The sequence below is a fragment of the Trichosurus vulpecula genome, chromosome 5, assembly GCF_011100635.1.
Source record: "Trichosurus vulpecula isolate mTriVul1 chromosome 5, mTriVul1.pri, whole genome shotgun sequence".
Classification (NCBI taxonomy): Eukaryota; Metazoa; Chordata; class Mammalia; order Diprotodontia; family Phalangeridae; genus Trichosurus; species Trichosurus vulpecula.
Window position 1 is genome coordinate 57,720,426 of NC_050577.1, and position 14,300 is coordinate 57,734,725.

Genomic DNA, 14,300 nt, shown 5'->3' on the forward strand with positions numbered 1-14,300 from the left:
CTTGGATTGTGGTTTTTCTCCATGTCACTGAATCTTAAAGATTAGTAGATCTAAGACGGGTACTAGGTTATCTAAATAACTAAACTGAACACTCCCATAATTTGCTTTGTGAGGCTTGAATTTGTATCTGTTTTCAGTCAAGATGGGAGTGATTGGCAGTGAGCAAAAACTGCAGCTGCAGCGGGGGAGTGAGTCAGGTACTGAGGCCACTGAAGCAAGCCTGCCCACAATTCATGGGAAACACGTAGCACAAGACAAAGCATCTGACAATTTGGAGGGTGGTTCTGTAGTCCCGGGAATCCAGAGTGAATTAAAGTCTAGACTCCGTAATTTTTTCAGACTGGTGGGGGAGGGATAAATAGCTCATCAGCTATGCCCACCGTGTGGTTCAGAGGTAACATTGAATCAAGGATGCTCTTGCGAGGCTGTGTATCACGAGGAAGGCTCTGCTAGGGGAACAGCAGCAGAAGCGTTAGCTGAGGCAGGAACATCCACAGCACCAGGGACAGACTTTCCTTGAAATGATGAGGCTGTTTGAGTGCCCTACAAGGCAAAGGTTTTCTGATGGCTGAGTATCTCCTGAGAATGGTTAATGTAAACATGTCGGCAAGGGTCTCAAATTATTTGGACAGCTGTGATTATCTATTAGCAATAATCATGACAGGAGACTAAATGACACTGTTCCTATATTCTCTAAGTGTACAACTCTCTGAAGGAGAAGAAGATATTGGATCCTCCCCAGAGAGCAAAAAGAGGGCAAAACCCAAAAAGTTTTGGTGTGACAACCGGATCTGTTTTAAATATACATGTGTACCTGGGAACCAGAAGCTAAATGTTGATTTGCTCATTCCTCTTACCTGGGACTGGAAGGAGGGAAGAGATGGACAGTGGCTCAAATGAGAAGACAAGGCATACTGAAGGTTGGTGAAGCCTCATGCTGATTGCATTCTGCTCTCCTCTTCATGCAGTGCTGTGGGTTGGGACATCGGCGGCGAGTACGGGTTTCCTATGTAAGTTTCTGATTGCTTTAGAATTGTGGCTAGGAGCTGCGAATTCTGAGGATTTGTCTGGTGCCCCTTTCAGATGCTCCAATCCTTGTATTGAGGATGGGGCAGAATCAATCCCCTGTGCAATGAGTTTTCAGGGCATCTCAGGTACATGAGCTTCTGAAATTTTCCTTAAATGTTTTCTTTTACTGTCAGGGCCAGATGACTTAGATAATGAGCTATAGAATAACTTCTGCTTAGCTTGCCCTGGTAATCTATTGTCTTGGAGATCCTTATCTGTGCAAACCAGTTGATGCTTTGCTTTTTGCTTTTCTTATTTTTTTTTTAAACCTAGCTAGGGTAGGTCTGTTTTCCCATTTGAATTATTGCCTGCAAAAATCATTTAAGCTCACGAATAATCATTCAGAGGTTGTCAGAATTTCGTATCACCAAGACGACCAACATCCCAGTTCTTATTTTGAACAGATTTAGGCAAGAGGCACTGGGTGCTGTTTGATAGATTATGCATCTGTGCAGCTAACAGCAGCATTTTACAACAGCTTAATTGTCCTGTGGCTTTTTCCATTGAAGATTGAAACAACCCCTTATTTCACGGATTGGCTATGTATCGCAAAATGGCTGTCTGAATATGAAATTCAATAAGAAAGGGTAACACGGATCCTTCAGCCTGTTTAGAGAGGCCCGGCATTCACTGAAACATAGTTTTGCAGCATACCAGCAGGTAGCCTATAGAGAAATGCACGTTTTTTTTTCTCTTTAATATGCCTCCTCGTCTTCTCCAGCCACTTAATTTCCAGGCAGTGTTGTGAAAGGGAGCTGGACATTTGTGCAGTCTGGCTGAGCTGCAGTGGCAGATTGCTCTGTGTTTGCATGGAGCTGACTAGAAAAGAAAAACAAACAAATAGAAAAAGCTAGAAGGAAAAGGCATCAATAAACAGTGAAGGGGCTCAGATGCGGTCTTCTGTGGTACCCAAAATATTTGAGATGAAATTACTGATCCATTGGAATCCCAGAACAAGTAAGGTCAAAGGCTGATGTGGTTAAAAATCATAAAGTTAGAGGACGAGAAAGGAAAATACACTGAGAAATCAAAACTGAAACATTTCTTTAACTCAAGTGAAAACTTTAAAAAGAAAAGCCTTTGTTTTCAACATTTCTGTTGCTGACATTTCAAGTGTCACTTTCTTCTTGAATGCAACAGTTGACCTGTATGGAATATCTGTACCGGTAAGGCAGGAGATAAAGATTTTTAAGGATCACAGGCCTTGCAATATCCCCTGTCCTTTTAAAAAGAGAAGTAAAGTTGAAACTGATTTAAGCAAAATTATTGATGATGAAGAATACAGGAATATTAGGAGTATAAAATGAGCACTGATTAAATCACTCTGGGCTTGAGAAAGTTACTTTAGGCAAAAATCAACATCATTCAAACGAAGACTTAATAACTTCATTTATATTTTATATGTTTTCTTTACATAGGAGCTCATATAAATATGTAAGTTCCCTGTGGCTTGTTTTGATACAAGAGTTAATTCATAAAGAGAGGGATTGTTACAATTTTTTTTCCTTCTGTCTAGTTAGGGAGGTTTTGGTCTTTTTTCTAACACGAATCGGTCTATGAAATAAGTAGGAATGGATGACTATATTATAATCATGACTTCTTGATTCATGAATAAAAGATGTAGAATAATCTATTAGATCTCAAACCTCACCCCTCCCCCATTCTGGGGTAGAGAAATTTTAAAATATTTATTTATACTTATCTAAGAAAGGTTTATGAGCATGGTTCATTAGCCATAAAGTTTATTCTATTTTAAGAGTGTCTGATCTCTAGTATGCAACCTGTCTGCTACTACCTTAATCCCTCACAGAATGGAAATAGATTTGTAATCTAATTTAAAGCATTTGAATTTTATTTCCTGGTTGTTAATTCAGAACCAAGCTGGAATTACTTTCATTCTTCCAGAGGAAAATAAGCCAGGGTGTGTGGCTTTCCTGTCAGAGTAATTTGAATTCAAGTCTCTCCTCAGACACTTACTTCTGTGACTTTGGGTAAGGTCTCTGAGCTTCAGTTTATTCATCTATAAAATGGGGGTAATTGTATCATCTACCTCACAGGGTGCGTAGGAGAATCAAATGAGATGATATTTGTAAAATGCTCCCCAAACCTGAACATGCTTTAGCTACTGGCAGGCTGCTTGAGGAGTTTCCAAGACGGCGGCACATATGGCAGTCTCAAACTCCAAAGAAGTGACTGTTATATGGGCCTGGTCAGACTATTTGGACTTTCCCCAGACTCAGCACCTTTTTCTAAGCTGTCTCTCATTTGGGTGGCAGAGTTCCTACACACACTCATTCTTTTCCAAACTTTAGAATTTAAAGGGAGGAATTAGTAGAGTGCCTGAAGTCAGGGACACCTGAGTTCAAATCCAGCATTGGACATTTACTGGCTGTGTCACCTTGGGCAAGTGACTTACATGACTTAACTTCTGTTTGTTTCAGCTTCCTCAACTATAAAATCAGGATAACAAAAGCACCTACCTCATAGGGTTATTGTGGGGATCAAATGAGAAATATTTTTAAAAGCACTTAGCAAGGTACCTGGCACACAGTTGACACTATATAAAATATGTATTCCCTTCCCTTCCCCAAGTAGAACCCACAAGTTGCTCACAACTCTTTTCAGCCCTTTCCAGCTGCTGCAAATGAGTAGCCTCAAGTTCCAATTTCCTATTTTTCATAGTTAGCTGTTAGTATGTAGTACTAGTATTTAAATCTCTTTGTCTTTACAAAGTTCCAAAGTAGCCCAGATACCCTATAAATGAGCAGGGAGGGAGCTGAGGGTAGGATAAAACTAGAAACAGCTCTGCATGGCCTGGAGGTAGGGTACAGTAAAATTTCCTCAACTATGGAATGGAGATAGTGATAGCATGTAGTGGAGGGTAAAGTGAGAAGGGCTTAGCACAGTGATTGCCACATATTAGGTAGCTTCCTTCTCTCCATCCATCTTGAGGTAAGCACCCCTCAAAAAATAGTTAGACTTGTGCCTGGCCCCAAAAGGCAAAATTAGAAGAGATGGCTAGAAGCTACAAAGGGAACAAATTGAAAAAGCAAATCTTCCTATTAATTAGAGCTATTGCTCTCGGGAGTGAGAACTATTTTTTTTGGTGGTGATAGGTTCCCCTTCGTTGTGAGCCTTCGAGCAGAGTGGATGATGACTACTCATTGGGTAAGATGTAAACTTTCCAACTCTGAAATTCCAGGTTTGTACATGAAGCACAGCTGTCTTGTGCTATGAGGAGCCAAAATAACTTCTTTAGTTTGCCCCAGAGAGAAGTAACAATGTTGGGGGGAGTAGGCAATGATGAGGGTAATGAGCTAAGAAGAAGCATCTACTAAAGAGATCAATGGGATATGTGTGGGTGGGGTAAAGGGAATGGTAGAAGTGGCTCCCTAAGCCAGTTTTGATGCTTGTCGAATTTGTTCTAGCCAATCTCGATAAACTTGGGTAAGTGAGGTACACTGGAGAGACTGTCCTGGTCTCTGTTTTAATTTTACAGATCATAGAAATCTGTTTTGTAGGCCATAAAATGTCATAGGAAATGACTTCCTCAGTTGTCACACAGCCAGTCGATGGCAGAAGTGGGACTGGAGGTTTAATCCAGTATTTTATCCATTACACCAATGATAGCTGAGCATTCTGCCTAACTTATCATGATTTCTGAGCATCTTGGGTCCTAAAGTAGTCTGACCATGTCACGAGATTACCATGAATTCCATACTCTGGCATGATTAGGGAATGGGACAAACTGGTTAATAAAGCCTCTTTATTATTAGAGTTACCCTATTCAGTTTTTAAAATAATTAGCACATAATTAGATACAGCTAACCCTGAAATTATGTGAAATATAATTTAATTGTTGTTAATTCCAATTCATTTGCAATGTTTTCTGGGGAGTTTCCATAAGAACAATTTGTTGTTTAGTCATTTCAACCATGTCTGACTCCTTTTGATCCCATTTGGGATTTTCTTGGCAACTATACTGGACTGGTTTGCCATTTCCTTCTCCAATTCATTCTACAGAAAAGGAGGCTGAGGCAAATAGTGTTAAAGTGACTTACCCAAGGTCACATAGCTAGTAAGTGTCTGAGGCCAGATTTGAACTCAGAAAAAGGAGTCTTGTTGATTTCAAGCCTTGTGCTTTATCCACTGGGCCACCTAGCTGCACCAAGAATAATAATGGCCAACAGTTAAGTAGCACTTTCAAGTTTGCAAAGCATTTCACATGTGTTACCTCATTCAATCTTCACAACAACTCTGTGGGATAGTTGCTAGTATTATCCCCATTTTACAGGTGAAGAAACTAAGGCTGAGAGAGGTTAAATTACTTAGCAAGTAAATATCAGAGACAGGATTTGAATTCTGATCTTCCCAACTCCAATGCTCCATCCACTGTGTCACCTTGGGAGGTAACGATTAACTGATAGATGTGTGATACTCTGACTTCCAAAGTGCTAGGTAAGACAGAGCTCTGGTTGCCAGTGCTGGGTCATAGGAAGTTGACCAAGCTGCTGTCCTGGTCACAGCTCCCACATGTTGCTATGAGGATTTTCAGTGCTGTCTCTGAACAGAGAAGAGCAAATTCCATCTGTTCCATTATTTTCTCTGGCCTGAAAAACAGCTTCCTGAGGTCAGATGACTTTGAGGGCTTCTGATCGTGTAGGAAAATGTAAAGGGATAGAATTCACATGTGTTAGAAGGCAGGAAGATGTAAAATGTATTTATACCATTCACACTCAATCACTTAAACTTTTCCAGCTCTGCCTGAGTGTCTTTAGAAGCTGAAATATGGGACTTAAGCCTTCAGTCTTTTCAGATCAGAGTCAAGCTTTTTTTTTTTTTTTGGCAACCTGCCTCAGTTTTAAGCAGGACAGTGCTGACTTGCCAAAGCATGGGCTGGCTGAGATTTTTAATAGCATTTATCTTTGGCAGTTTTAAAATCCTTACTTTTAATTTAAAAAATCTTTAAGGTGCCCTTTGATGTCTCTTTTTTAAAGAATACTTTAGTTTTTAAAGCTCCTAAGTCATTCTCATCTCTCTAGAATGAGAATGCATCTTAAAGAGGTTTTACCACTAAATTTGCTAAGACTACATATACGTCTGTTGTCAGAAATACCAGATTTCATAAATTAATATGTTCTACAAGGTATTATTTAAATTTTTTTTCAAAGTGTGCCTACTATAATTGAGAGACGGTGTGGTGTACTGGATAAAAAATTGCCCTTAGAGCCAGGAAGCTTCTGGTTCTTCCTCTCATAGAGATTGGTAGGGTGATCTTGGGCAAGCCACTTAAACTCTTAGTACCCCAGCAAACCCTCTAAATCTAGAAGTTGGAGAATTGTTGCCAATTTGCTCTCTAAACACAGCAGTTGAACTGATTTCCTTCCTTCCTCCCTCCCTTCCCTCCTTCCTTCTTTCCTTCCTTCCTTCCTTCCTTCCTTCCTTCCTTCCTTCCTTCCTTCTTTCCTTCCTTCCTTCCTTCCTTTCCTTGGAGGCAGTTGGTGTTGTGACTTGTCCAGGGTCACACAGCTAGTAAGTGTCTGAGGTTACATTTAAATTCAAGTCTTCCTGACTCCAGGGCCAGTGTTCTATCCCTATGCTACCTAGCTATCTATTATCCTGTCTTACCAACATTATTATTTTGGCCATGTAATTCTCATTGGCCCCATAGGGTTTAGGTTTTCACTGTTGTTACTAGACTTACCATAATTAGAAGTGACTTAGAATCCTCCTACAGATAATTATATCCTTATAGGGACAACTGAGGCACACAAAGATGACTCAGTCCAGTGCAGAAAGAGTGCTGGATATGGAAGTCAACAATTCTGGGTTCATGTCCTCGCTCTTGCAGTCACTTGCTGGAGAAATTTGGGGAGGGAGAGTTCACTTCCATCTGGTGAAAGCAAAGAGGAGATAGCAGTAGATTTGGGTTTTAAAGGAACCCAGGCATTTCAGTAAGCAGGGAAGGGCATGGGATTCACTCCTCAGAATGGGATGAACAAGGACATGAAGGTGGGTGAGGGCACAAGAAAGATGGGGGATAAAAAAATTGATGCAAAGAAGAAGTCTTAGGAGATAAGCCTGGAAAGGTAAGTTGTAGATAGATTACCTTTATTGGGTCTTGAATTCCATGACAACAAGTCTATTATTTGTCTATTTATTTAGAGGTAAACAGTGAGAAACCAAGGAAGGTTTCTGAATAGAGAAGGGATGATTAGAAGGGTTCATTAGGAAAATTACTTTGGCAGCCATGCCAAAGATGGATTGGGAAAGGGAGAGTCGACCAGCTTCTCTGTTGCAGCTGTCCAAACCAGAAGCTAAGAGAGCCGGAATTTAGAATGTCTATAGTGGGAACAGAAAGGAGGGGATGAAGTGCTTAGATAGAAATGATAGGACCTGAATGACAACTGACTGAGTGTGCCAGGGAGACGAGTCATGGTGGGTGAAGAAGTGGAGTGTAAGTTTCTCTTTCTAGAAGTTTGGCAGTGAGGTGGAGGGCAAATATAGACTGATAACTTGAAGGAGCAGTAGGGTACACAAAAAGGGGAGAGATTTTGGTAAGATATAGGAATAAAAAAGGAGCTAGTTGATAAGGAAAGAGAGGAGATGAATAGAAATGGGTTCAAGGACATGACTGAGAAAGGGAGAGGAAGGGAATAAGCATTTATTAAGCACCTACTATGTGTTAGGTACATATGTGCCAAGCACTTTACAAATATTATCTCATTTGATTCTTACAACAATCCTGTTCTACTATTTATCCCCTTTTTTTAGAGTTGGGGAAACAGAGGCAGGTAGCCATTAAGTAGCATGCTCAGAATCACACAGCTAGTAAGTGTCTAGGGCAAAGGAGGGGAACCTGTGGCCAAGTGGCCTTCTAGGTCCTCAAGTGCAGCCTTTTGACTGAATTTAAACTTCATGGAACAAAGCCCTTTAGTAAAAGTATTAGTTCTGTAAAACTTGGAATCAGTCAAAAGGCCGTATCCAAGGACTAGACTCCAGGCTCAGTGCCTTGTCTGTGAGTGTGAAGAAGAGGGAGTTGTAGGGATAAGTCTGGAAAGGTAAATTGTAGATAGATTGTGTAGGGTCTTGAAAAGCACAAGTCTATTATTTGTTTATTTATTTAGGGGTAAACAGTGAGAAACCTGTGGAAGTTTTTTGCCTCCTAGCTGGGAGAAGGGGTAAACCTTGGCATCCTCTCAGTCTCTGAGATTGGAGGGGTGGAGGAGGGGCTAGGTAAAGAGAATACAGAGAAGTGCAGAGGAAATTCAAATCAGATGGCCTTAATCTTTCCAGCAGGTGGTGAGGCCATTTCAGTGTAGAGAATGAAGGGAGAGAGGGTAGAAGTGGAGGCCAGAGAGAAGAGAACCCTTGGAACAACAGGCCTCCTTCTCCACCCACCCCTCGTCCAGGTAGCAGGTGGCAGGGTAGGCTTGTATTATGAATCTAGCAGACTTTGATTGTCAGCTGACCTTTCTACTGAATAGATAAGCTTCCCACAGAGTCAGAATACTCTGGTCTCTTCCATAACACACAGTATTACACAAAGACCCCAGTCCATTGTTTTCTGTTTGTAAAAAAAAATCAGAAGGAGCTCAGGTTTGTTCTCTCTCTTCTTCCCATGTTTATCAAGAATGTTTTACCATGTCCCTCCCAAGGAAACATGAATTAGCAAGTCACTGAAGATACCTGTCCTAATTACATAGAGAACAGGAATAAAGTCACAAAGCAAGCTTATCTTCATGCTCAGAGTAAGCAGAGTACTTTCAGAAGCTTGGAATTCAGAGGAACACAGAGGGGTAGTTTGGTGTGGGAGAGGTTGTGCCAAGCCTAGATCATCAATGTCAGTGGCAATGGCTTGCTGGAAGGCTTATTCGCTTTGTGACTACAGACAGCCTCATGTAAAGTCTCAGAGCCTCATTCTCCTCACTTATAAAGTAAGGATAAGGTTTGTACAGTTTGTTCACAGGGTCATTATAAGGGAAGTGCTTTGTGAGCCTTAAAGCAATCTACAAACACGAGGAGTCGTTCTGATTCTTATTGCCCCTGGGCTCAAGAATTCAATAGAGTTGACACAAGTACTTCATTTATTCCCTAGGAGACATTTAGTTATTGAGGAAATCAGGCTCAATGTGGCTTGAATGCAAGACAAATTCAAATGAGAGTGGGGGAAGGGAGGAGACCTCAGACCAGGACAGACCCAAATGATATAGAAAGCACTTTGCCAACTTCAAAGAGCTATGCGAATGCTAAATGATGATTCCTTAGTTTACATTCATTGAGTGCTACCTGGTACACTTGTAGAATCAAAGGAGGACATACTCTTTGAAAGGAACTAACTAGTGATTGGAGCTTGGAAAGTAGTACAGGCTTGTGTATGCATGCATTATTGTTCAGAGGGGCAGCTAGATGGCTCAGGGATCTGGAGTCAGGAAGACTCCTCTTCCTGATTTCAAATCTGGTCTCAGACATTTTAGCAGCTGTGTGACCCTGGGCAAGTCTATTAACCCTTTTTGCCTCAGTTTCCTCATCTGTCAAAAGATCTGGAGAAGGAAATGGCAAACCACTTCAGTATCTTTGCCAAGAAAACCCCAAATGGGGTCATGATGAAACTGAAATGACCAAACAACAACAAAATTATCTTTAAAGAAACAGCTAGATGGTTCAGTGGATAAAGCATGGGCCTAGATTCAGGAAGACCTGAGTTCAAAGGTAGTCTCAGACCCTAGCTGTGTGACCCTGGGCAAGTCAGTTGGTCTCTTTCTGCCTTAATCCATTGGAAAAGGAAATGGCAATCCACTCCAGTATCTTTGCCAAGAAAACCCCATGGACACCATGGTCCACAGGGTCAAAAAGTCAGAGCACAACTGAACAAGTATTGTTTGAGGTTTGGTGGTGATATTTTTCGTGAGGTAGTTAGTACATCTATTATTCTTAACCCCCATTTGCACAGATGAAGAAACTGAAGCTCAGAGAGATTACCTCTACGGGAAATATTGGGGCTAGGACTTAACCCCAAATCCGGTCCCCTTCTCTGCCACTCCACAATGTTTTCCTGATGAGTATGACTGGTAGATACAAAATGTAACAAAAAAAATTGCCTTTGCTCCTAATTACATAAATAACCAAGGAGCTAGATCTGCTAAGGAATATTCCAGGGCTGCCTTTCCACAGAGTGATTGCTGATGCTAAATATTTTCTTCCAATATTTGGTATTTTTCACCTTTAGTTAAAACAGAATTAAAAAAGAAAAAAAAGGAATGCCATGCCATTGGGTTCACAAGCAAACTTCCAACTTCTTCCAACCTGTGATTACACTTAGGTTTTACTCGGCTCCTCTCTCTCCTCCACTGCACTCACCCCAATCAGTTACCAGATATTTCCCTTTCTACTTCTGCAGCATCTCCTGCATTGTCCCTTTATTGCTACTTACACAGTCACCAACCAGCTTGGCTCTAGCCTTCACGCCCTCTTGCCTGGATGATGGGGTAGACTTCTCATGGCTTTCCATCAGCCATGTCCCTCTCCATTCTAATCCATCCTCCAGACAGCTGCTAAAGGGATTTTCCTAAAGCACCAATCTGACCACGTCACTCCTTCTCCCCATAAATTCTTCCCCCCAATAAACTCTAATGGTGCCCTATTATTGCCTCTCAAATCATCTTCTGTTTGACTTTTACAGCCATTCACAATCTGACCCCAATGTTCCTTTCAGAACTCATTATACGAGGTGAACCAAAATTTAACTGACACTTTGGGGTTACCCTGCAGAGTGCTGCCCTCCCCATCCTTCTGTCTCCATGACTTTTCATTGGCTGGTCTTCTGTGCCTGGAATACTCTCTCTCCTTTACCTTTGCCTCTTAAGAGAGTCTTACTTCTCACAGTCCAGCTCAAGAAGCCTTTCCTGATCCCCACCTGCTGGGGGAGGTGGTGCAGTGGGTAGAGCATTGGACCTGGAGTCAGAAAGACTTGAGTTCAAATGTAGCTTCAGATACTTACTAGCTGTGTGACACTGAGCAAGTCACTTAACCTCTCTGCCTCCATTTCCTCAACTCCAATATTGGCAGGCATGTCCTGAGTGTGGCTCCTAGAATAAACACCATCCTGTGTTTAATAGATTTCTACAATGAGTTTGAATTCCTTTTTGTCTGGGCTGCTTTTAATTCTCTCTATGAAGTGATTTTGAAGAGATAATTGAAATAATGATAGACCCTACCTCCCAGGGTTGTTTTGAGGATCAAATAAGATAATACTCGTATTGCACTTAGCATAGGGCCTCACATATAGTGTTACTTAATACATCCATCTTTCCTTCCTTCTTTCTTTCCTCCCTCCTTCCCTTCCTTCTTTCTTTCCTTCTTCCCTTCCTTCCTTCTCTCCTTTTTTCCTTTCTCTTTCTCTTCCTCCCTCCTTCCTTCTCTCTCTTCTCTCCTTCCCTCTCCTCCCTTCCCCCTCTTCTTCTCTTTCCCTCCCTCTCTTCCTCTATCTCTCCCTCTCTCCCTTCCCCTCTCCCTCACCATTCCCTAGCTCCTTTCTTCTCTTCCCCCCTTCTTTCCCTGTTTCCCTTCTTTCCTTCCCCTCTCCATTCCTTCTTTCCTTCCTTCCTTCCTCCCACACTTCCCTACCTCCCTCTCTTCATAAATTGTCTTGTATTTATTTTGGACATACTTATGAATCATCTCACCCACTAGAATTTAAGCTCCCCATGGGGCAAGGCTGTTTCATTTTTGACTTTGTCTCTCCAGCAAAAAGCACAGTTTATGGCACATAGTGCCTACTTAATAAGTGTTTATTGATTGATCAATTGTTCCATCATGCTTTTATAGTCCTTGGTTGTAACTAACCTTCTTGGGGAAATAAACTTTAGAAATATTACGTACAGAATGTGATGTTCATTATTTGTAAGTGCCACAATTTCTAGACCTCATATTCCCCTTAGGGGAATGGAAGGGTTTTGAATCTTTTTGGTGTGTCATGGACTCTTTGGGCAGTCTGGTGAAGCTTTGGCACCTCCTCTCAGAATGATGTTCCTAAATGCATAAAATAAAATATATAGGACTACAAATAAAACCAATTATGTTGAAATAGAGCTATCAAGATATTTTAAAGAAAGTTTACAGGACTCACATTGAAAACCCTTGTCCTATAGAATCATCAAATATTACAGTGAGAAGCAACTCTAGTAGCCATCTAATCTAATTCATATCTTAAAAAGAATTTCCTTCCCAAAATTCATATCTTATTTATTTGCTTGTTGTCTCCTCTTTAGATTATGATCTCCTTGAGGGCAGGGACTGTGGTTTTCCTTCCTTTTGTATCCCCAGTGCTTGGCACAGTTCCTAGAAGATACTAGATGCTTAATAAATGTTTATTGACTGAAAATACCCAACAAGTGGGTCTCTAGTTAAGAGGAACTCAGCCCCTCTCAATGCAGCCCATTCCAATGGTTTGAAAACTTTCCCTGATGCCAAGATTAAATTTGATTTGTGACTTCCACTTATCATTCCTGGTTTAGTCCTCTGGACAAGTGTAATTCCTCATTCCAATGACACCTCTTTGAACAAGTGAAGATAACTCACAATGCCCTGCTTTTAAGTCTTTTCTTCTCCAGGGTAAACATTTTCAATTGTTTCATCCAGTCATTGTGTCAAAAACACAAGACCTTTCACCATATTGGTTGCCCCACTTTGATTCCTTTCCAACTTATATCTATGTCCTTCCTGAAATGGAGAGCCCTGAACTCAGCACGATGTTCCAGATGTGCTGTGGGCAAGGGAGAGTATGGTGTACTCTATATTCCATAAGGACTATCACTTCTTTATTCCTGGAAGCCAGGGAATAATACAGTCCAAGATCCCATTAGATTTTTTATCAGCAAAAAGATATCCAGACTCAGCCAAGAACATCTAACTTGATATTAGCTGTGTGGCCCTGGTCCAGTCCTTTAACCTCTAGGACTGTAAAATGCCAAACAGTTGCCCATCTACATTGGTAGAAAGACTTTCCCCATTGGGAGTTCTCTATACCAAGTAAAACCACAGATCTGAACCCCCCCAAAAATCACATTGTTCATGTTTATTGAGCTTATGGCCTAATAAATTCCCAATTTTGCCATGAAATCATTGTAGACTAATTTGAAATAAATAGGATTTAGAATAGATGTACAATGTAAACCAGCAAAGCTTGATAGAGAGCTGGACCAGCAGTCAAAAAATCCAGGTTCTAGTGTTGGCTCTGTTACTGCTTTATAAATTTGGGCAGGGCCCTTTCCCTCCTTAGGCCATTCCTCATCTATAAAAGAAGTCAGACTGGATAGCCCCTATATTTCCTTTGGATTCAAGTATACTCTGTTCCCTCTCCATCCACAGCTTCATTTATCCTTTGTTCCATCTCTAATAAAGACTCAAAGGTAGCATTGTCAGAACCTGGGGGATGATTGTGCAAGAGAACAAAAAACAGAGACATAGGCAATATACTGATGGTTACCTCTGGTAGAGCAGTGTTGTTTTGTATGTCTGGTATCCCTTTCTTCAGGTCTCCCAATCACCCTAAAGGGGAAGTGGGCATGTTTTAGCATACGATATAGACAATACAGAGCATTTGGAGGTGAGAGGTCATCTCATTTCAGCGATCAGCTTAAAATGAGCAATATGGCTTTTTGTCTATGGACCCCAATTATGATATGCTTGTTACCATATAAAATGCTGTAATTCTTTGCTCCAAACCCAAAAAGGCATTCATTGTTTGGATATTGGAGCCTTGTCTTCAACTGGGTTCAGGGAGCATTTGTGTATTTCTTTGATTCTCGTCTTTTCTTGCATACTTTCTTAACAGACTCTATTTTTCTAGTGGGCACAGCATTCAAATGTCATGAGTAAAGAGAACACTGGACAGGACCAATCATCATAATTCCTTTCCCCTTACAGCATCGAAAAATTAAGCTGCTCTCCCTCTCTTAAAATTTTCTTGTGTTAATAGCTTATTCCATGTTCACTCTTAGGCTTTTTTTAGCTCTTACTGAACTATGTACACGTAATCTGATATTTTATCATGTCTCAAAGTCATCTGAAATCCCAATGTGAAAAATTGTATCCTTTGACTATCTGAACAAAGAGGCAAAAATGCTGACTTGCTCTGGTTTATTTTTTCCTAATTAGATATCCTCCTTAAAGGCTTCAATTAACTGCCAGATTTCTGGTTCTGTACACTGTAGGTCAAAAATAGCTGCCAA

At 40.9% G+C, this 14,300-nt stretch overlaps 1 long non-coding RNA gene across 3 annotated transcripts in view; it reads right to left on the bottom strand.

The window, feature by feature from the left end:
* Nucleotides 1-14,300, bottom strand: part of LOC118850030 — a 60,325-nt gene that overhangs the window by 24,145 nt on the left and 21,880 nt on the right. For 2 of the 3 annotated variants that reach the window (XR_005010450.1, XR_005010449.1), the window contains exon 2: nucleotides 858-1,887. The exons of the other annotated variant lie outside the window; for it this stretch is intronic. This is a non-coding gene — a long non-coding RNA (uncharacterized LOC118850030). The remainder of the gene's footprint in view (nucleotides 1-857; nucleotides 1,888-14,300) is intronic. 3 annotated transcript variants of the gene reach the window in all.